Raw genomic sequence first — 6494 nt, 5'->3', positions numbered from 1 at the left:
ACTTTTCTGTCCCATCGGTCACAGGGTTTCCAACAGGATGGTTATGAAGCTAACTCCTCAGGACGTAAAATGAGCTGAGTATGATTTGGCTAGATAGTCACAGCCTCCAGACCCATGGTTTCTGGTGACGGAAGGTGGCGCGCCTGCTTAACTTTTTCAAGTTTCAAGGATTCTCCTCCCTGCTGCCCACTGACAAATCCAAAACTCTCTGGGGACCGACAGGGAGAGGGAGGAAGGGAGGGAGAGAGAGAGAGAGAGAGAGAGAGAGAGAGAGAGAGAGAGAGAGAGAGAGAGAGAGAGAGAGAGGAGAGATGTGGAGATGGATGTCAGAAGACATCAAAGGGCTTCGTGAGCCCTGACCGATGCGAGCCAGAAGGAGGGGACTGGACTGAGGCCTGGGACAGGGACAGGAGGAGTCTGCTTCACCAGCAGCAGCCGGGCCCGGTGAACGGGATCCCTGTGTCCGCCCGCCTCAAGAAACAGGGCATGTTTAGGAGGGTGCGGGGCCCGAAGGGGAGTTTGTGGGTTGGGGGGCCGGCCCACCCCCCCAACTCCCACCCCCCAAAAGCGTGTCCCAGGTGTTCCGGTTGCACACTGCACTTGCACGGGGGAAGCGTGGGGACCCGTTTCCAGGTGGTGTGTGTGTGTGTGTGATGTGTGAGGTCAAGGGGCTTTGGTGAAGATTGTCCCGCAGGTTGGTTTTGCTCGCTCGCTGGCTGGCTGGCTCGACCCCCGCCCCTGGCGTCTTTTTCCAGGAGGGCGTGGATGTCTGACCGCCCCGATCCCCTTGGGCAGGGAGGCAGTCGGTCAGGGCTTTCCTCCCTTGAGTGGCCTTGGCACACCTTTGCGGGTAGGGCGGGGGCGTTGTGTATTTTCCTCGGTCGGCTCTTGCCTCTGCCGCCACAAAGAATGGAAGGGCAGAGACACGGTAATGAAGCAGCAGACCAAACGTTTTATTGTAAGTGACTGAAAGAGAGGAAAAGTGCAGGCCACCTCAGGGAGGAGGGGCGCCCTCGCCCCGAGAGGTTTCCGTTTTATTGGAAGAGAGCAAGTGTACACTTGGAGAGAGGGGAGTGTGAGATAAAGTTTGAAGGCATGAGCTTAGAAAGTGCAGGCGACCTCAGAGAGAGGAGCGCACCTACGGTTTCAGAGTCGGGTTTTCGGTTTTTATTTCATAGGCTAGGCAGTGGACGATGATCAGGAATGCTGCGACCCCGGGCCGGTTGCGGACCGGCCAAAGTGCCCCCAGAATATTCATCTTTGTTCAGACATTAAGTTTCTTCCTCCCTCCCTCCCTCCTCCTCCTCCAGAAAATATACTTCGTTGATCCCTCTCCTGGGTAATCAGCTTCTGTGTGGAAACATATCAGTCAAGATGGTCTGCCTTGCCTCCAGTGGGGGCTGAGGCGCCATCGGTTTGATTAAAATGCAATCTTAGCTTTAAGACAGAATTCTTCCTGAAGAGGCTGGGCCTTTGGGCAGGTGCTCAAGTCAGTCTGACGCTGGTATGTGCTCACTGACACGAGGAAAGCACAGGCTACGGCTGAGATGCTTTTCTTTGCCTGGGGAGTATTCACACTTCTAGGCCAACTTGCTCCTGGCCTTGGCGCTTTCTATCTTTTCACTGGTTTACTCTCTGGGGCCCTTCTAGTACGCTGACCGGCCTTCTTCTCTTTCCCGCCCGCTCCTCTCTGTGTTCCTGCCAAACACATGTGCCCGGAGTTCTGCTGGGTTCAGGCCGGTTTGGTTCGTGCGTCTGTCCATCGGCCGACATCACGACGAGGTCTCCGTGGGGTTGGAGCCTTTCCTTTATTCCTGTTTCCTGACAAGGCCGTCTGTGGCGATTCCGGTGACTTTGCCTGTCCCTCCCTAAGTCTTTAGGAAGAGAAACGTGTCCTTACAAAGAACACCCACCGTGTGGTGGTATACATACACGTGGACTCACAGGTATAGGTGTCTATGGGTACACGGGCACGCACGCCTATGAACGCGTGAGCGTATGCATGCGTGCTTGCGTGTATGTGCGTGCTTACTCTTTTCTTTCAATGCCAGAGGAAAATGCTACTCCTTGTGCTTGTTCTTCTTCTTGCTCTTGTTGTTGTTGTTCTTGCTCTTCTTTTCTTTCTTCTTGGTGTCCTTTCTTACCTTCTTCTTTCTTCTTGTTCTTTACATCTTTTCTTCTTCTTCTATCTTCTACTTCTTTGCTGTTTTCTCTCTCTTCTTCTTCTTCCTGTTCTTCTGCCTCCTCTTTCTTCTTCTTCCTTCTTTTGCTTTTCTTTCTCTCTCTCTCTCTCATCCTTTCTCCTTCCCTTTTTCCCTCCCTTTCTCTTTCTCTGTTTTCTTCCACCCCCTTTCTCTTCTCTCTCTCTCTCTCTCTCTCTTCTGTTCCTCCCTCCCTCTCTTCTCCCTGCCTCCCTCCCTTCCTTCCTTTTCTTTGGGGTGGGGATATCATTAATGAAGAACTACATGAGGAGCATTATGTTTCCTAGGCTTCCCCCATCACCAAGTCCGCCCCCTCCCCCCCACCCCGACGGTCACTGTCCATCAGCGTAGTAAGATGCTACAGAATCACTACTTGTCTTCTCTGTGTTGTATGACCCTCCCCGTGCCCCCCCACCCACATTATGTCTGCTAATAGTAATGCCTCCCCTTCCTCCCCCCCTTATCCCTCCCTTCCCACCCACCCTCCCCAGTCCCTTTCCCTTTGGTAACGAGTTACTCCATTCTTGGGTTCTGTGAGTCGACTGCTGTTTTGTTCCTTCAGTTTGTATTCTTTGTTCTTATACTCCACAGATGAGTGAGATCGTTTGATACTTGTCCTTTTCTGCCTGGCTTATTTCACTGAGCATAATACCCTCTAGCACCATTTCTTCTCATGGCCGAATAATAGTCCACTGTGTTTACATACCACATCTTCTTTATCCACTCATCTACGGATGGACGACTTAGGTTGCCTCCATTTCTTGGCTATTGTAGGTAGTGCTGCGATGAACATAGGGGTGCATCTGTCTTTTTTCAAACTGGGCCGCTGCGTTCTTAGGGTAAATTCCTAGGAGTGGAATTCCCGGGTCAAATGGTATTTCTATTTTGAGCTTTTGGAGGAACCCCCATACTGCTTCCCCCAATGGTGGAACTGATATACATCCCCACCGGCAGTGTAGGAGGGTTCCCCTTTCTCCACAACCTCGCCAGCCAACATTCGTTGTTGTTTGTCTTTTGGATGGTGGCGATCCTGACTGGTGTGAGGTGATAGCTCATTGTGGTTTTAAATGGCATTTCTCTGACGGTGATGAGCGATGTGGAGCGAGCATCTTTTCCTGTGTCTGTTGGCCATCTGATTTTCTTCTCTGGAGAAATGTCCGTTTCGATCCTGTGCCCGTTTTTTCATTGAATTATTTGCTTTCTGCCTGTTGAGGTGCGTGAGCTCTTAGTCTATTTTGGAGGTCAACCCTTTATCGGATCTGTCACCTACGACTATATTCTCTCATACTGTAGGATGCCTTTTTGTTCTATGGGTGGTGTCCTTTGCTGTACAGAAGCTTTTCAGCTTGGTATAGTCCCACTTGTTCATTTTTTTTTGCTTCTGTTTCCCTTGCCCCGGGGAGATAATGGTCATGGAGAAGTCGCTCATGTTTACGTCCAAGAGATTTTAGCCTAGTTTTTTTTTTTTGAGAGGGCACCTCTCCTATGTATTGATCAAATGGTTGTTAACAGCAATAAAATTCTGTGGAGGGGACTCGATGCTGAGGACCTATGGAGTGGAGGGAATGCACTTGTTTCCCTCAAGTTCGTTCAGAGAGATAATTTACTGTGCTATAATACAGACTTACTAAAATGCCCTCTTGAGGTACCGTGTCACGGAGCTGGTGCACAGTTTAGCTTCTTTTGCTCCTTCCTGCCTTAGCTCTCTCTCCTCATTAAGCAGCGTTGCAGGGAGAGGGCCACGTGGCCTGCCAGGTCAGTGAGAGCCCAAGTGGACCAAAAAAGAAGAGCATAAAAGTGATAACTTACCTACACGGCACGTTGGCTGTCACACCAGCTGCAGGTGAACTCAGTTCCAACTTGGCCTGCGCCGGAAAGGCGAGCTGAACGTGTGAGTCCTCCCAGGAGTTAGACCTCTTTCGAGTGTGGGTGAGAGAAGGATTCAGTCATTACACCGGTTCTGGAGGTAGGGGGACAAAACCGTGTAATGATGTCCCCGAGGACAGGGTCTCTGTGTCCCTCAGCTCACCTGCAGAAATCTGAGAGGTCCCAGAGGAGAGAGCTTGCAAACTGATGGCTGAAGCACTGTCTGTGATGTAAGGTGGAAGGTGAGCTCTCGATATTCAGGAGAGTTGAGGGTTTAGAAGCTGACAGGAGCAAAAGGAACGAAGAGGGGAAATGGACTGTTTGCACGTGTACGGTGACAGCCTGTCGAAAAATGTCTTTTTAATTTAGCGCACCTGCAAACCCACTCGATGACACACCCCTCGCTACCCCCAATTCCCACCCTGGCAGCCCCGACCCCCCTCAGTTTCCCGTTGTGACACAGATTCTGGAAACGGCTCTTTTCTCCACCATCTCCCTCCGAGTTCTCCCCCCCCCTACCATCCATCCAACCTCCTTAACCCAAGCCTTTCGCCAAAAACTGTTACTCGCGATACTGCCCTGGTTAAGAAGGTGGTTTCCTTTGGGATTTGAGCTCACAGCCTCTCTGGCTCACCGGCTTACACGGGGCGCTCTTTCCGAGCTTCCAAGAACTCGTTCTTACACCATCCCAAGGAACAGTCAAGTCTTCTCCCCGCCCCAAGGCGGGATCTGGGATTCCTAGACGGCTGCTTCTGCCCTAGATTTGTTGGGAACGCCATCTCCAACCACCACCGGAAGCTGAGCTTATCAGGGGTACGTATGGTCATGCCACGCTCTTCAAGTAAACCAAGTCTCGGTCATCTGTCGTCCTACCAAGTGTTGCACACGTGCTGCGTTGCTAATGCCGTCTGCTACGTGAATGCTGCTCTCTCTCGGGAGATCATCTTAGCATATATTCAGACGATAGCTGTTTCCGGGTTCAGCTCCGACCATTCTGGTCCTGAGAAGTTCCTATTTCACCTTTCCTCTTGCACTGGCTCTAGTTGTACGATTACGTCTGGCAGGGAACCGTCAGCATGTCTTCAGGAGCCTCAATATTTAAAGAATGGCCTTACAGAGAGTGTTTTGCTCACTGATCAGTGTTTATTTTTTATTTTTTATTCTTCTTATTTTTTTGAGAGGGCACCTCTCCTATGTGTCGATCGGATGGTTGTTAACAGCGGTAACATTCTGTGGAGGGGACTCGATGCGCAGTCATCCATCAAGCCCCAGCCTCATCCTCGAGGGTCTCCCATCTTCTGCAGCATGACGAACAAGGTGTTCCACGGTGACCTAGTTCTTACCCAGTGACTAAGTTCTTACCTGGTGAACGGTGGCTAAGGGCAGTCGTTATCACGGACGCGTTCGGTTTTGATCACGCCTGGTGAACTCTCAACCGTCCAGTCGGCTATGATGGTTTCGATTGATTTTTATACTCGATTTATATGTGAATCCCACATGTCTCTCCCTTCCTTACTTTTTATTTTCAGTTTTTAATAAAATGCTGAAGTGGTCGGTAGATGCAGGACGAAGGCAGGAGACATAGTTTAGTGCTGTCAGAGGGAGGGCGAATGTAGACGATCAGGTCTGTGCCTGTAGACTGAGTATTAATCCGAGCTAGACAAGGGGCACAGAACATCCACGGACGCAGAAGATTCCTCTCCAAACGGCGGGGGGTCGGGGGGTGGGGTGGGGGGGAGGCTCTAAGCCTCACCTCCGTGGATCCCCAGTTTCTCGCCTGATGGCGCCCCCCTGCGACCTGTGCCTGCCTTATAGGTTGTTCCTCCCGTGAGGAATCTTACCCGTCTCTGGCTAACCCGCCGCCGCCGTCTTCCGGGGCCATACGGGCAACTGTGAAGTCGGTGAGTGAGAGAGGAGCCGTATTCTTTGAAAGGGGTTATTAGCTTTTTGGCTTCTTTGCAGATGTGTGCCCTGTGGCTTCTGTGCCCGGCCTTTGTCTTGAGGTATCTTTACCGCTCGGAAAGGAGGACGCTACTCGGTGATTTTCGATATGAGGCACGGATTCTACGAAAGGGCTGTCATTAGGAAGGAAAGGAAGAAGAAAAGGCTATAGAGGTATAGCAGACGGGAGAGAACACGGGAAGATGGATTCTCTCTCTGACATAACTTCTTGTAGAGTAACCTAAAAGCCTGTGTATGTAGGTTTTAGCAGACTGCGGCTGATCAGACGGCGAGTTCGCACCTTCACAGAATGGGAATACGGACACAGGGCGAAAGCAGACCTACGGTTACCGGCCCTGTCCGGTGAAACCCAGAAAACCAGCGAGGTACCTACCCCCTAGGCATTGGTGAAAACTTATCCATCACAGGATGGATATTGTCTAACTGCACGTGAACGGTTTGAGAGAAATCAGACGAATGAAAGAA

Source organism: Manis pentadactyla, chromosome 18, assembly GCF_030020395.1.
Source record: "Manis pentadactyla isolate mManPen7 chromosome 18, mManPen7.hap1, whole genome shotgun sequence".
Taxonomy (NCBI): Eukaryota; Metazoa; Chordata; class Mammalia; order Pholidota; family Manidae; genus Manis; species Manis pentadactyla.
The sequence above is the reverse complement of the archived record's forward strand: the minus strand, read 5'-3'. Positions refer to the sequence as shown.